The sequence below is a fragment of the Dioscorea cayenensis genome, chromosome 16, assembly GCF_009730915.1.
Source record: "Dioscorea cayenensis subsp. rotundata cultivar TDr96_F1 chromosome 16, TDr96_F1_v2_PseudoChromosome.rev07_lg8_w22 25.fasta, whole genome shotgun sequence".
Classification (NCBI taxonomy): domain Eukaryota; kingdom Viridiplantae; phylum Streptophyta; class Magnoliopsida; order Dioscoreales; family Dioscoreaceae; genus Dioscorea; species Dioscorea cayenensis.
The window spans coordinates 6,393,897-6,406,062 of NC_052486.1; the positions used below are offsets into that span (position 1 = coordinate 6,393,897).

The window sequence follows — 12,166 nt, forward strand, 5'->3', positions numbered from 1 at the left end:
ATGTGACATTAGTTCATCTCTTGCTTGGTCTCCATGAAGGCGTAATTCACGAGCAATTTGATTGTTAACATGCTTATGTTCCTTCTTACGTCTTGCAATCCAACTAATCACTAGCATAATAACTTGAATTGCTGCTAAATGGTGCAAACGTTGCAATTTAATATAAGGATTGTCCAATAGCTTTTTTTCTTGTCCGCCATCTAAAAAAATAAATTATCAAATTTTTGCACAAAAATAATGTATGACCCTACAATATGATAACATGCATTAACTATGGAAAAATAACCCATATGTCATACAAAGAAAAGGAGATACAATTTAAAGCATTTATATTGGCTTTAAAGAATTAAATGAGAAATTTATTTAATGTGCCTTTCACACACACAATTTCATTCAGCCCAATGCCTGGCAATAAATAATTGTCCACCTCCACAACCTAAACATCTTAACAGGCTTCATCTTAAATCCTCTTGATTTATGATCCTAGTTATCATTATCAATGACTTTAAGATGCTTGAGAGAATGATGTACACTTTCTTGCGGGGAGAGGAAGTATTGGAAGTATCTGGCAATGATAGCATAAGCAAATTTTATAAACTATGTTTATTTGAAAAAGCCACATGCTTGATTAGTTGACAAAGTTGGTGTGATCTTTTTAAGAAACATAAATTCTAACAGAAAAACCCATCCCATCATCAAAAAGAAATAATTACTTCTTTCAACACTATTTATTAGTAAAACACTTCACTCTTTGAATTTAAATCCACTGCATATTATATAATTTGGAATGCTTGATATCTTGTTCACGGGTGTGAATAATTTTATATATTCCACAATTTCATGTCTATAGTTTAAAGATAATAGTTTAAAAAAACATGAACTTTAATGATATCCTTAGGAAACATTAGCTATTCATTCTGATATACATGAAAAGAAAAAACCCAAGCATCAACATCAGTAAGTATAATGCGGTTTTGGAAATTTTAAAATCAATTACACTTACTATATTCTTTATTCTCAATTTAATCAAATTCCAATTGATGGTACATTTCAGTCCATAGATGTACGCACCTTTGTGAGAAGATTGTTTAATTCCTTGTGTTTCTTTTGGTGGTCCACTAAAACGAGGCAAAATATCAGCTACTATAAATTCGACAGCTGCATCAACATCATTTGCATGTTCAATGGAAACAGAGGGGCAGAAAAAAGCTACTTAAGAAAACTATGAGAGTTCACATGAAAGCCAATATTATACAAATTATATACACAACCTGAACTTCACAAATTATGAACATTAGCAACAGGTTGCCTCTATAAACTAAATTCATAGATGGAAACAATGGCATTTCACATTTGAAAACTATTAATACCAGGGAAAGAACAGAAGCACCTGAAAAGATTTATGTAGATGGAAGAGATCAATGGAGAAGGAGAAGGGGTCTCACCCAAAGATGAAGGGGAACTATTGTCTAGGCCCCAGTTCCAGGCAGAGTCGCTGCGGTGAAGCTCACATGCAGTGAAGCTCTCTCAGCCGCCCGAAGCTCTCTCAGCCAAATTTCCCTGAAATTTTGAAAACCTAACAATGGATGGAAATTATTAAAAAGCTCAAGGGTATTTTCGTCCAGTTAAAAAACAAAACTTTCTCAACCCCCCAATTTGGAGGGTTGAGAAAAGGGGGTAAATGGAGGTTTCTCAACCCTCCATTTAACCCCCTCAAACCCTACCCTTACTAAAACCCTGGATCCAAACAAGGGTTGGTTGAGAACCTTACTTTACAAAACCTCCAATAACCCTCTCCCAAGCAAGGCCTTACCCCCCTCTCTCTCCCTTTCCCCCATTCTCACCAGCAAATCTCTCTCTCTCTCTCTCTCTCTTAGTCACTTCTCCCATTCTCTCCGGCGAACCATCTAGGGTTTTGGTCAGAGTCATCGGGAAAGCTCATGCACCTCACCGTCCGTCCATACTCCAAACCTCTCTATCTGTGTTTCTCTCGATTCATCTCTTTCTCGGGTCTCATCCATGATCTTGATGATCCGCAGGACTCCGATGGGAACTAGATCCCTGGGGTGATGTCCACCGTTATCGATCTCATCGGCGCAGCCGCCATCTTATCCGAAGAAGGGGAACTTAAGGTCTCCGTCGACATGGGCATCACCTACCTAGCTCCGGCCAAGATCGATGTAAGTATGTGTTTCCAATTTTCCAATCTCTCCTCTTTTCTTCCTGATCTCTCTTGTGATCGTGATCACTTTGCTGGTGTGGTTTAGGATGAGGTGGAGGTATATGCTCAAGTGTTATTGTCTAGCAAACTTTGGAATTGTTTGCTAGATTTTGGAATCCTGCATGATGATTCTATCCAAAAAACTACTGTTTCATTGCCATATATGTAAAGGTTCCAATAGCTGCAAGGATTTGGTTACTTGAGATAGGAGACCAAAATTTTTTGTAATGATAGTTTCATAGGCTAAATGTGGTGATTTAATGTTATTCTAAATATTTGTGTTCCTATGCCGTTCTACTTTAGTTTTTATCATCAATGGCTAACTGTTAATCTTCTGCTTATTCTCTGTTGCTTTAAGTCTGGTTTCCTGGTTGGAAATCATTTCAGGAAATCTGTGTTGATTTGGTGCTAAATAACATTTGCTGATATCTAAATTGAGTTAGGCAAATTCTTGGCTTCAAGTGTTCTGGTCATATTATTGGCCAGGCTGCTAGCATTACTGGTATAGGGTGTGCCAAAAACTTGGGTTTATATGCTTTTGCAAATTTCATTTTTCCTTGGATGAATTTCATTGAAAACCTAAGTGCAAGATATTGTTAGTTGCAGGAGGATTTCTTTCTGTAAGTCTGTGCATATGGCTGATTATCTTGGCTATGTAATTCTTCAAAAGAGGACTTTCTTGCTTCTCGAGATTTTTTTTCATTTGTGGCTTTGACATTGAGTCATGTGGGTATGACTTGGATCGCTTTTAGAATGAAGAAGCTATTGGCTTAATTTCTAAGCTATCCACATACACTAGTATTGTATCTTGTACCTTCCCTTGATGTATTTCTCCTCTCTCAGCACCATGACAGGTCTTGCTATCCATTTCTCCTGGATATAAAGATTCGTGTATGATAACCTTGTCAACATTAGATACTCTTGTTTAAGAAAGGATTTCTAAACTGTGAATGTGTACTACAAACCATATTAACCATGCAACAATGACTAATAGTGTCCGTTTATTATGTGTGTTTTCTGGTAATTGACATGAGATTTTCATCTTTTCTATTTTTATTACTACTTATGATCTTCACTTTGAATAATTATTTTGCATTTTCTTTTTCACAGGCTTCATCAGTACAAGATAGTAGAGATGAAACTTTTAGCACAACAAAGGGATCTCCAGGTCTAGTGAATCAATTAGTAGTTATCATATCTTTTTCTGTCATTTATGCTAAACTCTGTTAAAGTCAGACAAGAGACTGAGCATGTCATTGAGAATGCAAAAATTACTGTGATCTCCATTTTCTGTGTTCATTTTTTCTTGACCTCTATGACACTATCCAGATTTATGAAAGATGAGTATGAAAGCTATAAGATAATACTATGATAGGCAAAAAAAATTTTAGTTTCTTGGTTTCATTAGCATAAACATGGGGTAAATTTTTTAGTAGGTCACTAAACTTTGACTCATTTTCACTTTGATCATCAAACTTTCAATTTGCATCAATTTAATCACTCAACTTTAATTTGATTTCAATAGGTAATAAATCAAAAGATTTCGGCCCCCAAATAAATGATGTAGTTCTTTTTCAATGACATAGACACCTCCAATAGACTTAATAATAAGTCATAGGGAAGATAAGTCATAGTTGAAATTAGGAGTTGAAATTCTTGATCTATTGCTCGGTGAAATCAAATTAAAGTTGAGTGACCAAATTGATACAAATTGAAGTTCGGTGATCAAAGTGAAAATAAGTCATAGTTTAGTGATCTAGTAATCAATTAGCCCCAATAAACATGCAAGTCAAATGGTACCCTGAAATTGTGTTGGAAATGGACATCATTATAAATCCTATAACCTTAATTTGTTTGTAGGTCTTTTTCTTCCATGACTGAGTGCTTTACTTTTGTCCTCATAGGCTAAAATTCCTGACACTGAGAAGTGTTTAGCTATTGTGGATGCATTACAAGCCAAGAAAGGTACTAATGAGGCAATAATTTGATGTGTTTTTACAGCTTAGATTTGTTTTAATTAATGCAGTTTCAGATTTTCACTCAAGTTTTACATGCCTAATGGTGACTTATATCGGTTATTTGATTGTTGATATTGGTGATTCTGCTTTAGACTTATGTTTTTAATAGTTTTCTTAGACCTACTTCGAGTTATTTTCCCATGATATGTCCTTTACCATTGCTATAAATACTCTGTAGAAATTACAAACCGTAATTCAAATCATTAGTGTTAAATGAATCATTTACCAAATGTTCATGTCCAGGCACTGGTTGCTGATTTTGAGGTTTTTGAGGGCATATATTCCTGAGCATGAATTGAGAATACTGACTCTGTGTGCCTTTGGTTGGGAGCCGATACCATGCTTGAGTACTCTTACGAAGAGGTAGCCCCTGTTGATTGTACAATCATACATGCAATTTTTTAAAAATAAATTCCTGGTTGAGTTTGGAAAACCAAACATAACTATGTTGGATATAATTTTTTTCCCTCTCTTTTACCCTGAAAACATTTCTTCTGTCCTGACTTAAATACATTTCTTCTCCCGATGCAAATGAGCTATTAACGAAAATGGAGGTTAGCAGACAATATCATGTTCTTTTTAGTTCTTTCTGAAGGTTTGTGTTATTCATACTGATTTCATCATACTTCCATTTAATTTTAAGGAGTACACACCCTTGCATAAACAAGTTGTTCCTCACACAAGTTGGGAGATCACACACTTAGGTTATTCAACAACACCAACAAGTCCTCTCTAAGTTGATTTATCATGCTATTAATTTGTTGATTGTGATGTGATTTTTTCCTTTGTAAATTGTATTGCAAAAACAATGCAAATGAGAACATGGTCTCATAATTTGCCATTTCAGATATCATTCGATTGTTTCAATGAATTTCTCTTTCCATGACTTAAAACTAGCATATGTTTACTATTTTCACTTGCACTAAATGCCAAATACATTAGCAACTCATATTGATACATGGAAATGGTCAACCGACCTTTGTTGTGCAATCATAATTCATCAATGTTCATAATTGTCTTTTCAACATGTATCGGTCACTTGAAGATAATAATTTTATGTACTTTTTGATGTTGTGTGTATTTATGTCGGTAAGACTTTATGCTCTTCATTCCACATTATTATCATATTGTTCTAGTGATCTCACAATGAAACAATGAACTTAAATTATGTGAGGCTTCAACATATACTACTTAATTACATATCGTTGTCAACATAATTTTTCCACATTCACTCAAAAAAAGATGTTTGAAAGTATTGCACATGATAAGAGAGTACGCTGGTGGTGTTTTCAGTACTTACAACACTCTTCTCTAATCTATTGAAGGACCTGTAAAGTTTGGGGACTAATGGATCTCGCTATAATTTTTTTTTAAGTTATTACAAACCACGTGAACATTTACATGTATAATAACCAATCAACTTCATAACTTCATAGCCCAATTGGAGAGCAGTGATCGGCGCATCGTCGGAGACGATGAAGGGGATTGCCGCCGGAGAGAGATGAAGGAAGTCATGCTTCACATCTATGATGTGACAACAGCGGCTCTGACAAGGCCAACAACACCATCTTGCCAATCAATAAGTTCTTTAAGGACGGCATTGGTCTCGGCAGCATCTTCCACTCCATTGTTTAGGTCCTCATGCTCTTTTGATTCATGTTCTTTCATTTGATCTTTGTTCTAGTTTAATTTCTATTTTTACTGTGGGATGAGGATGATTAATTGTGAAATGAGGAGTATTTGGATGGAATTCCTCTTTTTTAGAGCGAATTGCTTGTCAAATTTAGGTTTAATTTTTCTTGCATTTGGATGGATGATTTAATAGTTTTGTGAGGAGTTGAAGCAATATGGTTTGATTATTTTTATGTTTCTAAGAGTATTTAGGTTTATAATTTCTTTATGGATTTTTGAGATTTAGCATAACAAGTGGTTCAATCTAGGGTTTCATGAACTATGTAGTTCGGGCATGCCCAAGATCACATCCAAACATTTCATTGCTAGTCTCCTCCAATTTTCAGATTTTTGGTCATTATAGGAATTACTGATTGTTAAGCGTGGAAAGTTTTAAACTAAAACTGTAGGCTAAATGTATTTATAATTCTATCCTTACATGTTTGCTTGATCATCTTATGAACAAATCTGGATCTCTTATTATCATATTGTTTGTTTCATTTACATTTTAGCCTAAACACTAGATTAAAAGTCTCTCCCAAAGCCAGGTCTTTAGTTGCTGCTTGACTCTTTAAATTTTAATGGGTATTCAAGTTAATTTCATCTTATCTGTTATCATAAAATCTAGAAGGTGAAAGAAGGGAATTAATAAAATAATAACTAGAAGCAGGTAATTTTTAAGTTTTTATCTCCATTTATACTATCATTCTGTCTCTTTCAGTGATGTGTGAAATGTATGAAATTCAGATTATAATTTTTAAGTTATTATTTATTGGCAGTCAAAACATAGTTTTCTCATTCTTCTGTACATACGTTTTAAAAACCATTGAGAGTGCTTGCTAGGAATATCAACTACTGTGATTCTCTCTCTATTGGAATAAAGCACTAATTGTATTTTAGTGCTTGGGTGCAAAAGCAGTTGAAATTAATTGGCTACAAGTTGAAGCATGCCTGTTTGTGGAGGGATAATGGCAGGATATTTTTAACATGATTTTTTTTTAAACTAAATTGAAATTTATTGTTTATCAGTAGTATGCAGGTCCTTTATTACTATTGTTGTTAGAGAGAATTTATATAATCATTGGCATTATAATCATTATTCATTCTTGATAAGAGTATCAGTCTGCACACTAACTTATCTATTTACTGTTTGTTTTGGAAACCATGTTGATAGTGCTTATTCGATTAAATACACCAGCAAGTATATGCTCTGGGAAACAATGTAATTAGTTATTCCCATTTGTCTGTTTTAGTACTTTTTATAAATGAACCAAGGTAAACTATGTCAGTTTGATTGGCCTTTGATCATCATCTTGGCTTATAATTATTTATAATAAACCGCACCCTGATTTTATCCAAGATTGGTAAGCCTGAGCAGAGTGCATGCATCAATTATGTGCATACATATTATGTGAGCTATTTAGTCTTATTGTTCTCTATTACTGCAATGTGTTTGATTGTTGGGAAAGTTTTTATATAGTTGTGCAGGCCTTCGAAGTGTTAGGGGATGGAGGGCTTGATTTATTGGACCATTTCTTTTATATTATATTTTATATGATATGAGGTTATATATATCTTGATTTGCCTCTATCATTTACCCACTTTTTAATGAACTCAACTAGATAGGCTTCTTCCTTTTGTTTCCTTGTGTAAGTGTAAGATCAAGTGATTAACTGGATAAACGCGTGCGTGTGGGCACATGCATGTGTCTCAACAGTCCACAATCTTTTCTCTGAGGGATATTTTATGCTAGAATTCTCAAATTTGAGTGCTTGAGCTGTTTCAGCTTGTGCTTTCCTATTCTTCAGAATTAATTTATTGGTTTAGCATGATGCACCATTTTCTAATGCATGATATTTGTGTCCATCATCATACTATGTAGATCTAACAAACTCAGTAAGGAAACTAAGAGGAGGGGCGGTGGTTTTACAAAAGTCTGTAGCCTCTCCCCATAAATTCAAATATTTATTGGTGTCTTAGAATTAGCCAGAGCAGAGGTGAGGACTTGAATATCTTGTGAGTTTGTTGTTTCTTTTAGACTTAGTTATTTCAAGGAAATATATCCAAATCCTTGTCATCATCATCTTTTTCTTCTTCTTTTTATTTCAATTTTCTGATTTCACGTTTCAGAGACCCTGGGCTTATATCCGGGAAAACAGTTTGCAAGATCCATCCAACAAGAGAAGGTTATTATGTGATGAGAAATTGAAAAACCTTTTCAATGTTAATGCAATTGACATGATTCAAATGAACAATGCAAAGGGTTTGGTTCTTGGATTGTTATTTCTTCATTATGATTTTTTTGGATAATTGCTCCTTATTCACATGGTTTTTTTTTCTATGCTTGTCAGGTCTTAATTAGCAGAGGGTTTTGGAATGCAATCTTCAGGAATGCAATCTTTACCAGCTTAAAAAAGGTAGAGGAAAACCTTGCTTTTGTAAAGATGTATTTGTAAATACAAATTATGAGATTTTGTATACTTTTTAGATATAAATATTATTAATTATAATGTTGACTATGTTTACAAATTTTTAGTTGTGTATGAACATTACAATTGTAGATGTTGATTTTTAATGATATGAATAACAACTATTGGTAAAAATTAAATTATTATTGTATTTTAGGTTGGGGGAAAAATATATTAATATATCAAGCAGTGGTATGGTTTGACTGATGTTAGACCTACAACGGCGGTAACATCCGCCACGCATTAAAACCCATATAGCGGCAGATTTCTTCCGCCGCTAGAACCATATATAATCCACCCCTATAATTGTACATTTTTGTTACAACCTTATTACAATGGAGGATTTAGTGGCTAATTTAAGATTAGCTGCTATAACTTGTAGCGGCAAATTTAAGACCTATAGCGGCGGATTTTTTTGCTACTATAGACCAATTTTCTTATAGTGTATGCTTTGCTTCTCCAAAAGTTCTTTTAGCTGGTCGATGCATGAATCTACTAAGAAAGCTCATAGGAAAAGCTATATCAGGCCTTGTATGTGTGACATACATTAATCTTCCAATCAATTGTCTATACTCAGTCAAATTCACCAGATCTTCATGCCAATTTCCACACAATTTATAGTCTAATTTCAGAGGAGTAAGGACAGACTTATAATGCTACATTTCATAAGAAGTTAATAAATCCTGCACTTATTTCCTTTAACAGACATGAATACCACTTTGATCTTGCTTCACTTCAAGGCCCAAGAAATAGGACATTAGACCTAAGTCACTCATTTCAAATACTTTCTTCATATTTTGCTTGAAGTCTTCTATCATCACTATATAAGTCCCCATACAAATCAGATCATCCACATAAATGCAAACAAGTAATATTTTTTCCTTCACCTGCAACCTTTTATACAAAGTATGCTCATTAGAATTTTTCTCAAATCCTTGCTTTAGAAAATGATCATCAATTCTTTCATACCAGGCCCTAGGGGCCTATTTCAACCTATATAAGGCTTTGTGCAACTTGTAAACAAATGATTCTTTTTCTAAAATTTCAAAACCCCTTGGCTGCTCAACAAACTCCTCTTCTTTCAACTCACCATTCAGGAAAGCTGATTTTATTTCCAACTGATAAACTAACCAATTATTTGTAGTAGCTAATGCCAATAATAATCTTACAACTTCCATTCCAACAACTAGAGCAAAAATTTCATCATAATCCACACAATATTCCTGCACACACCCCTTTGCAACAAATCTAGCTTTATGTTTTTGTATGTCACCATCAGCTGTATACTTGGTCCTATACACCCATTTTACCCCAATTGCTTGTCTTCCTTCTGGTAATTTACACAAATTCCAAGTTTTACTTTTTTAATAGCCTTGATTTCATCTACCATAGCCTCTCTCCAAATTACAAATTTAACTGCCTCATCATATGTACCTGGATCTGTCATCGCAAAAGCAAAAGAATAGCTTTTATAAAGTTCTTTCAAAGTTCTTACCCTTTGTATTGGTGATTTATTAATGCTTGAATCACTTGTCTACTCAAACTGTCTCACAAGTGAATTCCTATCACTTCCTCCTTCTCCCGAAGATGAACCATTTGATTCTCCATTTCCTGAATTTCTTGCTGATGTATTTCCTGATGATGTATTATTTTCTGAATTTCCTGCAGAAATATCACCTCTCTTTTGTAAACTGATTACACTAGATGAAGCTTTTTGTATTTTTGGCCATTTCCAGGTTTCAGATTCCATAAATCTGACATCTCTACTAACCAGGACCTTCTCAGTATCAGGTAAATAAATCCTATAAGCCTTAGCGCTTGTGCAATACCCAATGAAGACTCCTTTCATAGCCTATTATCCAATTTCTGCAAATTCTGCATAGATATGTGAGCAAAAGCCACACATCCAAATACCCTCAAATGTGAAACTTGTGGTTTCACATCAAACTATACTTCATGTAGTGTTTTCCCATAACTGCATAAGTTGGTGAGACATTAGAAATATAAGCAGCAATGACAATTGCATCTACCCAGAACCTCTTTGGCAACTCACTTGCTTTTAACATACTTCTTGCTTTCTCCACTAAGGTCCTGTTCTTCCTCTTTGCAATTCCATTTTATTAGGGAGTATAAGGGCTTGTTACCTCATGCTTTACTCCTTTTTGTTCACAAAACTCTTGAAATTCTTTGGATACAAATTTTCCATCTCTGTCTGTTCTAAGAATCTTCAATTTATATCCAACTTGCCTCTCAACTAATGACATAAGTTTCTGAAAACAATTGAACACTTCATGCTTGAACTTCAGTATATATACCCAGCTCATCTTTCAGAAATCATCTACAAATAATAAAAAATACTTACCTCCTCCAATCAATTCAGTCTACATTGGTCCACACACATCAGCATGAACCAATTGAAGCTTGCATCTTGCCGTCCAGGACCTTCCAATCTGAAATGGAAATCTTGCTAATTTTCCATAAACACATTCCTCACAATAGCTTAGCTTCTTCACCTCAGGCAATCCAACAACCATACACTTTTGAGCTAACACTTGTAGGACTTGGAAGTTCAAATGCCCATACCTTATGTGCCATAATACTGTTATATCTTCATCTTTCATTGCCAAATTAACCTAATCATCACTTGAAAACTCAATAGGAAATTAATTGTTTCCACTTCTCTGAAAGTTCAGTAAAATCCTGCTAGTATCTGCTGCCTGAATCACACAAATTATGTTTACTGAAATGCACATCATAACCTCCTTCAACCAATTGACCCACACTAAGCAAATTATGAGCTAGTGAAGGAACAAACTGAACACCATAAATTAACCTTGCTGAACCTTTACCTAAGACATTAACCTCCTTATTATCTCTTAATTTGACTTTGCACTTTAGTGTTTCATCTAATGTGTGAAACAACTCTCTTCTTCTAGTCATATGTTTGATGTGCCACTATCAAATAGCCAGATAGAGGAGTTATGAACCTCTTCTCCATTATGGACCATGAATAAACTCCCATATTCACTTGATCTCGACTTGTTTGATGAACTAGACCCCTCCTCAAAATTCCTTCCCTGTGAAGACCAACAATGTGATTGATAGTGACCAGCACTTAAACATTGTATATTTTGCAAATCCCCTACCAGATCTTGGACCATATTGCCTTTGACCACTAGTAAACCTCCCAAATGGCCTTGGACCACCTCTACCACTCTCATTTATAAATTGATGTATCTAAAATTTTGATCTTTAATCACCACCTCTGAAATTATCTCTTCTTCTAGCCCCAAGATTTCTTCCTCTTCCTCTCACACCATATCTTCCACCTCTTGAGTCTCCTTGAACCACAAATGCCTTGTCTTCATGTTTCTAAAAAAATTGGTTAAATCTAGCTTCATGAGCCTACAATGAACCACTTAATTCATCTAAAGACACATTTGACATGTCTCTTGCTTCTTCAATTGAAGTGACTACATGTACAAACCTTGATGACAAACTTCTTGTCGCTTTTAACACCACCTCTGCATCCTTTAACTCACTACCCATTCCTCTAATCTGATTCACCACTACTAACACTCTCGTGATATAATGCTGGACTATTTCCTCCTCCTTCATTTGCAACAAATCAAAATTTTGTCTCAAAGTTTGCTGCCTAACTGTCACCATTCTTGAGGTTCCTTGATTTTCATTTTTAATATGATAACAAGCCTCCTTTGCTGAATCAAATTCGACTATCTTGTGAAGAATAGTCTCATAAACAGCTTGTTGTAGCAAGAACAATGCCT

General features: G+C 34.7%; 1 long non-coding RNA gene across 5 annotated transcripts; it reads left to right on the forward strand.

The window, feature by feature from the left end:
- Window positions 1–1,822: 1,822 nt before the first annotated feature.
- On the forward strand, window positions 1,823–8,388 carry LOC120278762. Of its 5 annotated transcripts, XR_005541763.1 has the most exons (9): window positions 1,823–1,952; window positions 2,040–2,180; window positions 3,332–3,389; window positions 4,126–4,186; window positions 4,483–4,602; window positions 5,676–5,874; window positions 7,793–7,907; window positions 8,041–8,173; window positions 8,262–8,388. It is a non-coding gene; the product is annotated as an uncharacterized LOC120278762 (long non-coding RNA). The 5 variants fall into 5 exon arrangements; XR_005541762.1 differs by having other exon boundaries at window positions 2,040–2,184; window positions 5,676–7,907; XR_005541761.1 differs by having other exon boundaries at window positions 5,676–7,907.
- The last annotated feature ends 3,778 nt before the right edge of the window (window positions 8,389–12,166 follow it).